Source organism: Amphibalanus amphitrite, unplaced genomic scaffold (genome assembly GCF_019059575.1).
Source record: "Amphibalanus amphitrite isolate SeventyFive unplaced genomic scaffold, NRLGWU_Aamphi_draft 001307F_arrow, whole genome shotgun sequence".
In the NCBI taxonomy this organism is placed as follows: domain Eukaryota; kingdom Metazoa; phylum Arthropoda; class Thecostraca; order Balanomorpha; family Balanidae; genus Amphibalanus; species Amphibalanus amphitrite.
Genome location: NW_024882800.1, coordinates 37,302 through 54,039, shown reverse-complemented (window position 1 = coordinate 54,039; position 16,738 = coordinate 37,302). Strand labels below are relative to the sequence as shown.

At 49.7% G+C, this 16,738-nt stretch overlaps 1 protein-coding gene across 4 annotated transcripts in view; it reads right to left on the bottom strand.

Moving 5' to 3' along the window:
* The window catches only part of LOC122372027 (ubiquitin carboxyl-terminal hydrolase CYLD-like), a 47,987-nt gene that overhangs the window by 21,049 nt on the left and 10,200 nt on the right, over nt 1–16,738 (bottom strand). The window lies entirely within an intron of this gene.

The following is a 16,738-nucleotide window of genomic DNA, read 5'->3' as shown; positions in this document are numbered from 1 at the left end:
TATTCTGGACGCGGCTGCGGTCGTCGACGGGGGCTCTCAAACCAAATCGGCGCAGGAACCGACACACGCCGGCGTCAGCGTACGGCGCCGCCAGGTTTGAGGGCCACCGCAGCACCGGCTCGGCCGTCTCTGGGTTAGTGTGTCGCAGATTATGGCCAACAGATGGCAGGCGCGGCAGACGGCCTGCCGGCAAAGGTGTCAGACTAAACGTCGGCGAATCAGAAATAGCGGCAGCCATATGTGGCTGATGGATCTGAAAGGTTCCAACGGGACCAGCCATTATTGAAGCGGTATCTGAATCCACCGCGGTCAGCGGTGGGTCTGGCAGATGCGTATCAAAGAACAAGTCATTCGGATTCGCGCCTGCCCATAACTTTTCATCATCATACCGACCGTAGTTAGTAGTAGGTATATGCAAACTACTATGAGAGGGAACTGGAAAACATTTTTGGGGTGGTAAAAAATAACGTATTTGGTGCAACAATTGAAGCAAATTCCACCAACGACCAGATTTTCTTTCGGAAAAAAGTGAAGAGGAACGATAAATTGATTAAAAAAAAACAATTTGGGTACCTAAGCAGTACAAAATGACTCAGCAATCGCTCCTTTCCCAGATGACGGTACTTGGACTATCGATATACCCTTTGGCTAGCTCCCCCACCCCTCTTCCCCAGTAGGTATCTCCTAACCCGCGCATCTAACCACCCCAAAATGCATACAGCTCAAACCAGTTCACATCTGACCATCCCTTGCAAACAGCAGCCGCTCAGCAGAGCTCCAGCGGGTCTGAACTAGTTAGATCCCACCCCCGTGACGGGTGAGCGGATCTCACGAGCTTAGTGGAGCGGTAACGCGGTCAGGTCCAGTCAACACCGTAAGGTGAAGATGTGCATAGGCGCGGAAACCGGGGTAGGCAGTGGGGGCAACTTGCCCCCCCCCCAACTCTGGGGCCTTGGGGGCGGTGCCCCACAACTTTGAGACGGAATGCCGCACTTTTTATGCAAATGTCTTCTTTTTTGTTGAAAAAGTCAAAGGATGAAAAATAAGTGGCCTTAAACCGGTCAGAAAACCAGATTTGGGAGTACCGTAGGTTTATCTCTATTATGGTGTGTCCCCCCCCCCCCTCCCAGTCTGAAAGAAGTTCCCGCGCCGCGCCCCTGGAGATGTGCCGCTCGAACGGCTGAATTCAACAGCTGATCGAAGCCAAGTCGGTGGAGTGGAGTGAGACAGCCCGCCAGCTGGCGACATCTATGGAGCGGACTTGGAAAGTACGGCGCCGAGAGTTGTGTAGATGGCAGAAGTATCGTGACATCGGCCCTGAACTACGCTGGTGAATGGCGCATTCTGGAGCCCGAGTCGGTCACAAGGAAATGAATCCATGAATGAATATCATGATTGAAAATCAAAAAGCTCTACCATATGATGAGCATTCGCTTCACCATTCACGTCATAATTTCTTAAACAACCAGCATTATGGATTCACCAGTGCAACGCAGCAAACATGAAAACGAGGAGAAACGATGCACACTTTTGTCATGCATCCACCAAATGCAGCCTTACAAACAAATAAATTCCAACAAACAGGTCATGATTGAATGGAGAATGAATGGAGCAGTAATGGAGCTGGCGGCTGGTGGCCCGGTGGACCTTGACCGTGTGCGGGCTCCGCGGTTGGAGGACGGCTTGGCGGACAGCATTCGGCTGGTCCTTCAAGGAACTTGAGAAGCCTCCCGGCGACTACTGAGGCTCCTCACGTGGTCACACTGATTCTGCTCCTGTGGCTCCGATCATTTGTGATCACACAACTAACTGTACGAGTATATGATGCATAGTACCTATTTGTCGCTGTAAAAGCGGTGCATGACAAAGAATGATGGTGATTGGTGATGATGATGATGAGATCGTCAGCATTTACAGCAGCACCGAGTGCAGACCACAAATAGTTCTCGGCAGCGGCAGAGGCTCCTCACGGCAGCAAAATTCTGAATCAACGCATCCCCTCGGCCTGACTCATACACCCCACAATGACCAGGCGATAAGCAATTCGCTTATCTCCGGCACTGAGTCACGTTTGCTGAGGCAGGGACTTCACCTTCTGTTGAGTGTTGGGTTACCGCATACATTGCGCAATGGTTATCTGGGGGGGCCAGCTCGGGTATTTCTTTATTCATCCTCAATGATTCAGAATCGAGATAGGTGACCCTGGGCTGAAACAGCATGCAAGTCAGCAGTTGATCGGCAAACATCAATTGCGATTGCTTAAAAAGAAGTAATACCTAAGTGTGACTTAGATTTTTTAGAACCGCCGGTCGCTTTCATGGGATTGTTTGAGACTCCATGAGACTGAATTTTTGATCGGGTAATTCAACAACATGGCAGCCAACTAGTATGGAGATATGCCATATGATATTGAACCCCCATATCACATGATATGACACTCCGAGGGCCAGAGGCTCCCATGAGCCTTTGTATCGAATGGGCATGTTCATTGGTGAGCGTTGTAAAAATAACCAAAAGGGACAGACTCTTTGTAGAAAACTACAAACAAAAAGACTTCCTGGCGAAGAGAATTGAGCGAACAGAATAGTCAGCAAATCGCCAATCACCCATAACCACTACGCATTGGAATGCATATTGCGTAACCCAGTCGTCTTTTGCTTTGGTCCATGGGCCAAAGCATGCATGGGCTTGAGGTTATGCCAAATAAGGCACCTAGAGGGACGCCTATCAGCATAATGAAAGCGCCGCCGAGAACAATAATGCTTTCACAAAGAAACGAACGATTTTCCGAAGACCGCGAGCAATCATAAAAAATGGATATTGATCAAAACTTGATTCGAAAAAGTTCAATAATTCAGCATGCAGAAAAACCGTTGATTCCGGGCTGTACGAAGTCCACTGGAAAACATCCTAAAAGCTAAAAAGCCTGCATTACCGTTATGAAAACAATGTTTGATCACAAGCACCTGAACCCCCTGGACAAACCCCGGGGGTCGATTCCCAGCAATCGAAGTAAAAGTTGATAGCCACGAACATTCCAAAACACTCAACAGCCCATGCTTCGGGGCCCATACATGGCATCCGCCAGCACGCACAGCATTCCTGTTCCATTGTACCCGCTGTGGAAATTCCGCGGGCCGGGTCCGGACCCGTCCGGCAAGCAGGGGACTGTGTGGACGACCGTGCCGTCCCCGGGCGGCTCGATAAACACTCGGAGCGACCCGCCACAGCGACCACCCAACTTGTCCTGAGGTGACCCGGTGCCAAACTGCTGGAAATTCCGGCACACACGGAACCCAAACAGACAGCAGACAGCAGCGTCAGACGCGTGGCCGCGCGCGCAGCAGCGGGCGGCAACTGCGCCAGTCGCTGCGCTGCGCAGCGGTTACCGAGCGGCCCTCCTTGATGTGCGGATATTCTAAACACCGGTGGACTTCCCGACACCCCCAGGGCTGTGACATAACGCCGCACCACCCAGCAGTTACCGGCTGCCAGCGCGGTGACTGCCGTAAGCCGCGCCCAAACACTACGACGCGAGTTGCAACACCGGGCGGGACAGAACAGGTTGGGTAATGCTGTGTTTGCCGGTGTCACTCATGCAGCATGCAGGGGAGGCATCGAGAGGATTTTCAGCCACCTCGGGCTTCTGTGTGTCCGCCAAATCACGGCCGTCACAACAACTGAGGACGAGACCATGCTGCAAGAAAGTAAATGAACCACGACTCGCAAGAACAGAGAGAAAGCCTTTTTTGAGGAAGCATGTTCATGTTCATAAAAGAAATGTAGTGTTCATGCAGGCACTTCATAAAACTTTGGATATGTCACCCATACGTAAGCCCTTCCTCATCACACAGATAACCAGAGGGCTTGATACGACCCCCTTATATGCTTAGAATACCGGGTGTCACAGAATAACTTTAAACAGTGCTGAGAGGCAGAGGTCACATAATAGCTGATCAAAGTTGCACTCAGTTTTACTGCCCGCAAATAACACAACCAACAATTTTCTGTGGCCGTGCGGTCACGCCAAATCGTGAGCTCAAAGCAACATCGTGATCTTTAAGTGTAAAATCGTGATCTGTCCGCCGCTACTGTACGTCTCCAGCGCGATCAAGCCCAGTAGCACGGCTATCGACTAAATACCATGGTCACGGCGTATCCTATCTAGCCAGTGCAACAGAGGGGAACACCAACAACGCCGATATGAACAGAACCGGCTCATGGGACGTGGCTGAAATTAGCAGATGGTCTCCGGCCGCCCTCCGTGGTTAGGGCTGCGGCCTGTGAGGAAGCTCTGAGGTGTCAATGGTGGAGCTGCGATAGAGTTGAGGGTGCGCTGTCGAGCTGGGGACCGAGTGAGCACAGTGACATGTGTCCACCTTTCCCAACTCGACAGTCCATCCTCCCCCATAATGGGTGCAGCTTTTTGGGAGCAGCTAAATCATATCCTAACGTATTTTTGAAGGATATGGCTGGTTCAATGATATTAAAAAATAAGCTATGCTTTAACGCCTTTTAAATGAAATCAAATCAACCTAAAATAGTTTATCAAAGCAACTCCAACAGGAACCTTTCTAATAACTCTCACGGCATAAAACCTAAGCATTTGATTCCCGGCTTATTTCAGCATGGGTGTACTAAGGCGACGAACTTATTACATAACTTGTAAACCAGCTCTAATCCTGACATGTATTCTCTCTCGGAGCTATCAGAAGCGGTAAGACTTCTGGGTCTCGGCTGACTGCCCATCAAACGCACCATATTTGGACACCATACCCGCAGAGTGCCTTCTTTGAATGACGAGCAGAATCACAGAAACCGTGCGCTGCCAAGAATCTGACATACGATAGCAAGCTCGACAGCGCGTGAGCTGTGCTGTCATGACGGGAGAACGAGATGTAGGGGTGTAGAGAAAGAAGGTAATCTGATCGCGCGTATACGGTAGAGCGCCGTCGCGTGCCAAGTTCGCAGTTTTACGGTGGTTTGTCGAAGAATGTCATACTCATCAGCGCAGCGTATGTCCAGACGCACATCTACCTGCATTAGAGCACATTATGGAGCATCCCAGCGGCAGTCATCGACAAAAAAAACTACGACAAAACATCCAAAGTTAGATTAGATTCATTGCTCAACTTGGAGGTAATGTTATTGTGGAATATAGGGTCATCCATTTATAGAGTACCTACTTTAGATTCACAATTTCATACGATAAGAATATCAGTGGGACTGTAACTAATTACACTGCGTAATGAAAAAAAAATTCACGAACAGAATAACGAAAAATATATGACATTGCTACCGACTTGTCATTTTATATGACAGTATTTTATATGAGAGTTGCAAAAATCCAATTCACGTCAATTTCTCATGGAGCCCTACCACAAGACCAATCTTGCGCTCCGCGCAGAGCTACACCCCCTGTTCCATGAGAGCTGGCACATTCTGTGTAATCTCATGGGGAAAGTCCGCTACCACGCACCCTCCCCACTCGCTGTTGGGTGCGTTGTGGCTGCAGAACAGTCAGGGAAGTTCCGTACATCTCACGGAATGCCCCTGACTCACAGCGGACGCCGCAATCTGTTTAAATTGAGACTAGAGCGCTCGAGCTATCGCCCGGAGATGCGTACTTGCTAATACAACGATGAATTGGCCGACATGAGCACACATTTCAGCCATTCGGCCCGATGTTTTCCTAGATGATGAGCTCCTCGTGTACTGAAAGAGGCGCGGGGCCGCTCGACGGAAACCCAATCACAAGCCACTCGTGAACACCCAACCTACACGCGAATCGCATGCACCCAGCCCATTCCGCGTTATAATCCTGAGCTTCCGCCACCGTTCACCGCCGGTTACCGTGTCTGAGCCTCCGTCTGGGGCACCTGAGGGGTGCTGATGTCACCCCAGACTCACTGGGCGGTAGCGGCGGCGGCGGCGGCGGCGGCGGCGGCGGCGGCGGCGGCGGCGGCGGCGGCGGCGGCGGCGGCGGCGGCGGCGGCGGCGGCGGCGGTGATGATGGGAATGGTGAATCATGAGTTTCACCACGTGGCGCGAGAAGGTGATGGCTGGTCGCTGTTTGAGCTGTGACTATCATGGCTGTGAGTATTACTGATTGGGGGTGAATGATTGTTCCCGGTCAGTCATCCCCTCTTGTCTTCCCGGACCTTGCCTGGATGTATCTTATATCGATGATGTTCACTTTTTTTTATTTGAGAGATCCGCTTGCTAATACCGTAGAAAGCCAGTTGTGTAATATTCTGGCAGCCACATAAGTGATGGCAGATATACCACGCATAATACATATACAAACAAACCTACTTCCTGACTAGTCAGGAAGGCTGCAAATGAGACAAAGTTGCTGTTATACAAAGACGGGCAATGTGGTCCTTTCTGGACGCTTTCCTTTATCCTACTCCTTCGATAAAAAAAAAATCCCCGTAGGTTACCTCACACACCCAATCACATAACAAAACACGCACAGTGGAAGTGGCAGTCGCTTTACCGCCATCCCGCTCCTAACTGCCCAGCCGACGTGAGGTGCATTGTAATAGGGCACACCGAGTGCCAAGGTCAGCCAGCGGACCGGCCGGCTGGTCAGCGTCGGCTCAGTGGCTGGCGACTCCACGCCTGGGCCAGGCTGTGACCCAACCAGCCCGTGACAGACACGGAAGGATGTAACTGAGCCAAAGTCCCGCAGATCCGGTTGGGTGCGGAAAGATGGCCTCAGGATATTGATTGGTGATTGATAATTAATGCCAATTACTGTCCCGGAACGAATGACAAATGCAGGGCATAAAAGGGAACGAGCAAGCAAATGAAACCTCAAGCACGAATGTATTATCTCCCTAAAAAGATGACGAATATGTACCTACGAATCTATTGTCTCCCTAAAAAGATGACGAATACCATGCAGCGAATACGAAATGTGATGAGTGTGGATGGTCTTAGCTATATCCTTTTGAAAAAAAACACTGCAACTGAGTAGTAGACAGTAGTTACAGTCAGTGGTAAAATGTTTCAGTAGCTTATCCAGGGATGGAGGACAACGAGGCTATTCAGTGCGCCCAGTTAGCCTTCACCTCCTGTGATGTAAGTTGCCCTTGCAAAGCACAGGTGATGCAAGACACTATAAGTTACCCTTAAAGTGATGCAAGCTGACACGATTGGCGATGGGACCGCCATGGCCAAGGTTACAAGTAAGCTGGAATTGCTTTGGATTATGCAGAAACAGCAGGCTTTCAGAAACAGCAGAGTTAAAGCGGCACCAGAAATCCGCATTTTTTGTCACGATTGTAAAGCGAAGAAATGTTGCCGACGCCTTCGACCAAATAATGATGCACTTTTGAGCGAGGAAACGCCACTGTATGAAGTGTGTAATTTGTAGAACATGATTCCCTAACAACCAACCAGCTTTTGTAGCGACAAAAGCGAAAAGCACTTCCGCGAATAGATCAGACGGGAAGGGAAAGAAAAAGCATTTGGGTCAGTGTCGTTCCTTCCTGTCTTGTCGATACTTCCGGACCGGTGAGCTGTCACTATTCAATGTTCCGTTTAGTAAGCTTCATACCGGATCCAAAGTCACCATCGGTGACTCAAAGATAATCATTTCACAGACCTATATCCCGGATCCTTTTGAACCTAGCATCAGGGGCAGAGAAAACTTGGGAGGTCGCTATGGGAGGAGGTGACTGTATCATTCGACTAGACGGAATACTGAAACCAATCCTTCATAGTTATAACACGAACGTCTACACACCGACGCAAGAAAGATGACAGCACGCTTCATTATTGCAATTATACGGCCCTTTAACAAAAAAAAACTACCTTTTTCGAGCTCAACATCGTCAGAATCATTTCATAACGGCATGATCAGTGGTCACCAGCCTTGAAAGTGTGCAGGTCTGCAGGAAAACCGACAGCCTATCCTGGTACGCAGCGCATAACAATCGTGCAGAGGTCAACAAAAACTTGCAATACTTTATGACAGCTACAGTCGAACAAATGCCGCCATTCCAGTGACGCCTATGGGCAGGTCTCTATGAAACAAAGGGGGAGAGAATGAGATAAGGGTTAATGGCAGTTTATAAGGGGTCCAGAGGAAGTCTGTTCAACTGCACAAGTGGTCATCTCCTGCATAGCGCGCTGGCATAGGAGGGAGTGACGCTGATAGTTCTTCACTTCGAGCTTCCATCACTCTTCCAGTGACACGATCGCGTCAAACACGGAAGTTCTCTCAAACGCCGCCAATTGACACAGACTTGAAACAGAGCCATCGAAACAGACTGGAAATGACACATGGCTGGATGTGATGAAACATGATCAATATGGGATGAAAGTGAAACATGGCTCAAAAGCAACAGTCCCAGGAGAGTGACCGGGTGGCAAAGAAGAGCTGGTGTCCGACATCGTGTGTTTGATGGATGCACGTTTTGGCGGTCATCCAGCGGCCGTACGGAGTGCCGTGGTCCCGCCGCGGGCCAAACAGGTGATGAATGTGCCCAAGGTCAAACAGGACGGCGCACAAGGGGCTCACATTAGCTCGCTGGCTAACTAGGGTGTGGTGGTTTGCTAAGAAGGCACTAGCACCACAATGAACAAATAAGGCAGCTGTGGGAAGAAGCTTAGCTTGAATAGTTGAAAAAGTGGCTATTGGGTTACGGGAGGTCACTAAGCTGAGCTTGTTGCGCAGTACTATAAAACCCAATGGCCACTGGTTTAGACCACTGATAGATAGATAACTGACAACTGATAGATAGATAGACAACTGAGTGAGAAAGCTAACGGGTTAGCTGGCCAGAGTGAGCATCAGAGCACCATGTAGGCCGGGAAACTGATTACACACTACACAGACGAGTCAGCATCAAACAACGCGATGCGCACCTGAAGGGTTGCGGACTGCGGTAATGGGTAGAAGACGGTTTCATAACTTGCTGCACTCTTGAACTTAAAATCTAGCATAAATAAATAAATAAATAAATAACTGCAAGTAACCTTGAAGCATATTCAGTTAAAACACAGCATAAGTCGTAGGTCCAACGGGCCAGCCAGAACTATGGAAAGTTTCGACGACCGTCCGCCTCGTTCGAGCACCTCCTATGGGCCAAGCACGGTCCAACCACAGTGCTTCGTATTCGTGAGGCCCCGCGTTCGTGACGGACCGGTTCGCGATACCGCACGCTGCCCCACCTGCTACCGCTGACTAAGTGACGCGCGGCCATGGAGTTCCCCTGTTTGTCGATCATCAGCTGAAGCCACGCCAACGCTCACCGAGCCGATAACTGCCATTTTTTGGGGGTGTGAACGGAAAGGCATGCCCAGCTGGTAAACCCGACAGCGCTCGTTCAAAATAATAGCCGAACCTTCAGACTTTCTGGTGAGAATGAATTATGATTAGGTAGGTTGAAAGCATTTCCTGCCACTACCCATGTTCCATGGAATTTTGCAGCTTGCAAATGTGGAAAACAATCGCCTCCTAGTGTCTCCGGTTCTACAACCATCCGTGGAAATAGACCAAAACATTTATAAAACGGTATAACTGCAGTTTACTTTCGGACTGATATCGTAACAGCTGCAAGGGCAAACGAGCAAATTTATCCATAAAATTTCTGTTCCGACAATCGAAACTCATCAAGATAGGATCAATCCTCTCTGCCGCAGGATTCAGTATCCTGCAATCCTGTTTTCCACAGGCCACAAGGAGCCCACCGACTATGCGGGTATGACGATCCAAAACACACCACTCACTGCGACTCTTCATTCACCTGCCAGCACCGTGCGGTGCGCACTTTCGGCAGACAAACAGCAAGGGATGAGCGGTCCACCCGGTGGCTACAGCAGGTCATAATTGCACACCTCTGCTCTGCAGTCTGCATACGACGGCAGCTGCGGAGATGGTGTTTGCAGCGGAGGGCTAAGACGTGCTGGGAGGTGCTCGGGCGGATCAGGACGGTTCGGGACGGGCTGGAACGTGTTGAGACAGGATAGCCACAGCTAACAACATGCCACTGCGATTATGTTCCATAAAACTATAAATAGTCTGATCTAGAGGCGGGATGAGGCAAGGGGAAGTCAGGGACCGGTCGAAACGGTCACAGGCCACAGGTGAGGTGTGGTCGAAACGAAACACGGAATCGGTCACACCAGAAAACCGGGTGTAGCCTTTCTGCCAGCAAAAATTACGTTCAACAGGACAACACAGTCGTCTTTAACCCCCATGCTTCTTACAAGGTGTTCGGTGCAAAATTACCTTTTAAAATATTTCACAGGAATATTATATGGTTAACTGTTCTGCATACCAATCAACGCGTCTTTAGATTGTTCACCATATTGTTATCGGTAGAGACAAACCTACGAGAGGAGGCTAATAAGTCAAATAACAAATTTGTATGCCTTAATGACTTTAAATGTGTCCAAAATACATAATGAAGCTACAGTCCCTTGGGTACAAAAGCCTTTCCACCAGACAAAGGAAATGAACTATGAGTTTCAGCCAACAAAACCGTTACGGTGCTTCTCATCCACAAAGGTTAGGCATGCCTGCCATTATTGTGATGTAACGGGTTAAAAGGAAAACAGACCAACTGAAATAAAACGTTCAGACTCACAACATATTCCTGAGCGAGGTAAAATGTGGCCGTCATGTCGTCATCAAATAAACCGTCATCATTCACGTTATGAATTATGAAATACGCCATCCAAGCCGTGAACTTAAGACACAGTCAGCAAAAGCTGACAAGGGTAGCGGTCATGGCTTCCTAGTCCCTAGGCAAGCTCCTTCGGTCATCTGCCTGCAAACGACCGGGCTCAATGAATAATTCAAACCGGCAGAGAGATTGATGAATTATTCATCAACTGGAAGAAAAACAAGCCCTGCCTGACCCCACACCAAACAGGCACGAACTGTAGTAATCCTAGCGGAATACCCCTGCTAATAGTCGAAACATCGGGGACACTGGCCATCAATTGCACATTGATAGCAACTCTTCTAAGTTCTAACCACAATCACAAGGGCCAGAAACCATATTATCCTGTAACAAGATGTTTGGGTACATAAGCATTTAGAATGTTATGTTGATGACAAAGGTCTGGAAAGACCAAGCTGATAGACAGTAACAGGTGGCTATTGCAGCATTTCAGTCCAGTTATCTGCCTACATTAAAAAGTATGATGCAGTCAGCAGTACTCAGTCGAGAATGACGCACTGACATAACGCTATCCGAATGAGGTAAAAAGACGGGTTCACTGATAAAAAGCCCACAGTGCCACACGAAATGTCGAGCGAAGGCTACTCATGATCACCTTTGACCAGAAGCCAAACGGCAAATGGCCACTGCGGTACCATTGCCAGTCGCGTGAGTTCCGTTTCTGTCCGTTGCCCGAACGAAAATAACTACAAGCAGAACAAGACCAGATTGCATCGTGTATGTGAACAATGCTAATGGATGTGGCCGGACTAATGAGGCCATTAGTCATCGTAGGAGACTCAGCCATCACAAATCATCTGATAACACTGCGAGAAAATGGGGTATGTGTTGCTAGGCGCATTTATCAAAGATCATTCGTCCACGGTCCAAATATGGTTTATCGACGAGATGCACAAAATGGAAAACCTACACCCATAAACAGGAGTAAGCGCTTGGAGATAGGAAATTTCACGAAGCACCAACGATCAAAGTTCAGAAGCCAGTAAGCATTTCCAGTGCGTTTGACCTAGCATAGTTGTCGACCAAATTCTTCAGTGAATTTTAGAGCGTCTTGGTGTGTCCGGCAGCGGTTGAAAGGCTGGAAAGGCACCCATCTAGCATTCAAGCACGAAGCGGAGCACCCAGGGCATATTTTAGCCAGCTTCCTCTCGCAATGGGTGCATCAAAAAGAAGACCAAAGAAGGTCGCTCAAGTGCATTTAGAAAAGTATACAGCATCGGATAATGAGAGTCAATAAATCATTGATCCTTATGAGGGCACCTGTAAGAACTTAGCTTTGAAAAAAAAGAATAAAAACATAAACACAGAAGGTATCACTTGTATTGTCATTTACCACAAAATACACGCCAGCACGCTAAACGGAGCCGGCCGATACACACAAAAACATAACACGATCATTGCACGGCCACAGACCGTTCCACAGTGGACCACCGACACAGTTATGATACAGTGGCGGGGTACCCGACGACCAACCGGGCCGATCAAGGTGACCCAGCCCCCCACAACCGCACGGCGGTAAAAACTACATCATAATGAGTGTCAACAACGGCGAAAGGAAATATTGGGATCAGCGGGATCAGCTTGTTCAACACCATGATCCCCGCCTCATGAAAAGTGTATGAAATGTGAATTACCAAAGTGTGTGTTTAAATGGGTATTGTAAAAACACAGAGTCAGACAACTATTGATACAAGCTGTCAAGTAAAGCATTGGATGACTACCGCCTGCAGCACAAGTCTTCATATGTTCAGTATGCAGGCACTACATGAAAAAAATCATGCAATCACGACGCTCAAAATACAGCAAGAGCGTATCGGTAGGATGGGGTCAGCGAACCAGCGAACATTTCTCACACATCACAATAACTTCTCGGCCACGCGAAAGTCAGATACCATTCACTTATGAGCACACTCAGAACACAAAATGTCAAGTACAACCGTCACACAACACTTTGTAAAAAGTCCCGCGGATGTAGCCAACACTCGCCATCCAGTTAAAACTGGTCACCATTATAGCGTCCCAGTCACAGAGTCTCACGCGACGTTTTACTGGCTCACGGCCAAGCGCGCCGCGCTCTACCCGAGAAACGAAGGTCCGGGCCGGATCTCTCTCCGGCAGCCGCCGTCGGGTGCTTCCACGAAGCCCGGCGAGCAGGGTCCTCGTCTGAAGGTGAGCGCCCCTCCGCCCGCCCTGATGGTCCGCTTGCAGCGGCCGCCCTGCGAGCGGCGACTTCCGACCGCACACGGCACCGACGGTGTTGAGAACACTGAGTTGGCGACGACGTCGTTGCAGACGAGTCGGAGGGTGGCGGGCTCGACCTCCATCCTGCCGTGAGGACACGGCGCGTCGCTGGTGTCGAAGAGCGGGTGACAACGGCCCGTCTCAGGCCAGCGCGCCCAGCCGTCGCGGCCGCAAGGGTTGGTGACACACACCGCTCCTTCGGCGTCCACGGACAGCTGCTGACCCTCGGCGCAGGGACCGCGCAGGTAGGCCATGTAGCAGCGCTGCTCGGCCGGCCAGAACACGCGGCCCTTGCGGCAGTCGCACCAGGCGTCTCCGAACTCGTTCACCTGCAGCACCATGCCGGGCGCGCACACGGACCGCGAGTCGCTCAGGTTCTGACACGCGCCGTCCAGCATCGCCTGACCGAGCGGGCACGGGTAAGGTCGACAGGCAGCCACACGCGTCTCACGGTCCAACACAAACCACTCTCCGCTCGGACAGCCGGACCGCATTGCCAGCGGCCGGCACTTGCCCGTTGACGGGTCCCGCGCGTAGAACTGGACTCCGTCACACTCAGGAACCACGGGCAACTCCTTCTCCAGCGCTCCTTCCTGCTTCTTCTCTGGCGAAATCTTCAGCGTGATCTCATCCCTGGTCTCCACCAGATTCGCCAGGGTTGTATCAGTCCGCCCCTCCACAGGGTTCTCGGGTACCGGCTCTGCTACCGTCCGCTCTGTGGTCGTTGTTGTTCGAGGCGCCCATGGCAGCTCATGTCCCTCCTGGCCGGGAAATATGATAGCCGATGACGACACCGTTGACCTTCTCCTGCCAGCGAAGGCTCTGCGCGCCGGTTTGGTCTCTTCGGTGATTGAGCGTCGCGGAGGCGGCGGAACTGCCAGTCGCTCCAAGCGACGGAACCGTGGCGAGAAGCCCAGTCCGTCGCGTCGCTCCTGATCGCTGTTCCCCCTCCTTGACGAGACGGACGTCCGTGTGGTGCGCGTCGGAAACCGACGGAACACAGCGCCCAGCTGATCCTCCACGAACAGAATCGGCCCTCCGGAGCGCGGCATGGCGTTCACGCTACCCTCCAGCACCAGCACCAGCAGCACCAGCAGCACCAGCTGCGGCAGCACGGCTCGGCCGGCCATCGCTACAGCCCTAGAGCGGCACTCGACCCCACCGTCCGACAGCGGCACCTCTCGAGCTCTGAGCGGCCGCCGCTCCCGTCCGCCCGCTGCACCGACCGGAGTGCGGCAGACCAGCCAATGGCCGGCAGGGCCGGCGCGGCGTCACAGCCGAGCACCGCAGTGTCCTATGCTGCCGCTACCGGCCGCATCGGCACCGCTGACGTCACAGGCTGCAGCTGATCAAGGTGGGGCAATAGATTATAGAGACGTAAGCTGGTAAGGTATGCATTAGGTATTGCTCAGAGAATGATGAAAATGGGTGCTATGCAAGCATTTTTGAACCTTTTTGGACATCATAGCTGAGAAGAGATTATTAATTGCACGAATGAGACTGCTCGACTCCATTGATCTGATGCTAAGAAAAAAAAAAGATAAAAATAGTTGTTGTTAGGAATAGAACGCACAAATGGCATTCGTGCCACAATGAATTGTGTCAAGACACATCTATTGAGAACTTTGGGCCAAAGCTGCTGCCATTTGAAGCACACATTTGAGGCACACGAAAACCTCACTACTGCATGATTGACTGCCGGTTTACTATTCTCGACGTCATGGGCGTCTTATACAGAGGAATATAGGAAAGCCGCCCGTAGTACCTGGTGATATTGGTCACGCTAATATTGACCATATCGCATAAAAATTATTCACAAAGCAAAGACAATGGGCTTGGTTTGTAAGGCATAGAGTGTCAGCCAAAGACTGGCCCCCTTTGTCACCATAAGAAAAAAAAAAGATGGAGTGGCTGTTTTTATTTTGGTCCTTCAAAAGTATGGCTGATCTCTATCTACCACGTGTAACAAGAGCCAATCCTTTGCACCGTCAGTCATTAAAACGGGTCGCAAATGCACCACATAAGCTCATAGGAACAGCTACATTGAAGACCATTATTACACCTCGTGATTCTAAGCCATGCATCTTCGCCTATCTCCGTCACGTCCAATCTTTAAAACAAGCCATCACTGATGGCCAATGTCTGCTTCGTAGAAGGTGACATCACTACAACTTCGAAAATATTACGTTCTCAAGCTATTTATTACCTAATGGCTGGTAATCATGAAACTGAAAAGCGCAGAGCTAAGGCCGCCAGGGGCAAGAGCCGAGAACCGAACTGCAAAACCACAGGCAGGCGAGGGCATCAAATAAAAATATGACGGCAACGCCGCAGCAGTCACACAGCAAAATAAATGACGCGTCTTGCTTCATAAATCATGTTCATGGTAAAAGCAACACATCAAGGACATTTCGCCGGGTGATAATAACTACTCATGGAAACAGCATTTGTGATGCAAGCGTGCAATATATCATCGTCTACCAACAACACCCACATTGATGCAGGTCAAATTTTTGCAGTCCACACATTCAAGGCACTGACAACACACCTGCCTATGCACAATATTCATTGTTATTATGTGTGTGCTTCGGTTGCAAACCGATTTAAAGCGCGATGAATAGCCATGTCGCTGTATAAGTAGTTCCGCCTCGTATTCCTGGAAAGTTTTCGTTTCCAGGCAAATGCTACGTTTTTGCATTGAATGCATACATACCAACAGCAGGACCATGAACTATTACATCACTGATAGAGCATCGTATAAAACCCGTGATAATTTTTACCCGAGTCTTGATGTCATACGCCCTTGCCGGTATAAAGTATTAAACAGAAGATCATCGTTTGATATTTGGGGCAGTTTGAATCACAAAAAGTGTCGTACTTGTCGCGAGGAAGCGACACCATCGCAGTGGAACAAAGCATTTCAATCGCGTGAGCAAGGCGCGTTGGATATTCCCTGGCCTTTTTACAGCCCAACATAGGACGATAGTGAGGCGTGGTCAGCGGAATTTGGTGCTCCCGGATACTCACAACAGCTTCAAAGCACCCAGCTATGAAATGGTGCATACCCGCTTACACTTCTCCAAATCTCCTAATCAAAACATAAATGTCAAAAATTCGTTGTCAGATTTTGTTAATAAGTGTCAGCGAAAAAATGTAAAATATAATATTATTCAGGATTTGTGGTTTTTAAATATTAAAAACGTTCAATTAAATATTCGAGCTCAATGAGCAGTAACCTGGCTGGTAGACGGAATAACAAGGCAGGGAAAATTCAAAGAGCATCGGTCTGAAAGAAGCCCTGCCTCGAAAGATGCCTCGAAAGATGTCTCGAAAGATTCCTCACATAATTCCCAACCATAGACCTCAGTAGTCAGCATGCAGAGGTCCATGTCTCAACATATTTCAGATTCTAAATATGCCGCCGCGTCAAAGCCGTATGATGAAACTACAGCCGATTTTGAACTTTTGAAAAATGAAACGGCCAACCAACAAAAAGTAAACGTTACGGAGAAGCAGCCTGCACACAAGTTAAATAATCCCTAAAGGCTCTTCCGACCACCACCAGTCTTTTTACTGGCTCCAAACTGTCTGACGGGCGGCTCCTCAGAAGTGGCGCATCCATGTTCAGCAATGGTCTGTCGGGACCGTGGACGCGGTGACCGATGGGACGGTTCGCGGGTCACTGAGGACAGCCAGACCAGTTGGTGACATACCAGGGAAATAAGCTAAAATTAGAGTGCTCTATTTATTGCTCCTGCCCCATGTTGAAGAGATACCCCTAAAAGCGTGATCTTTTA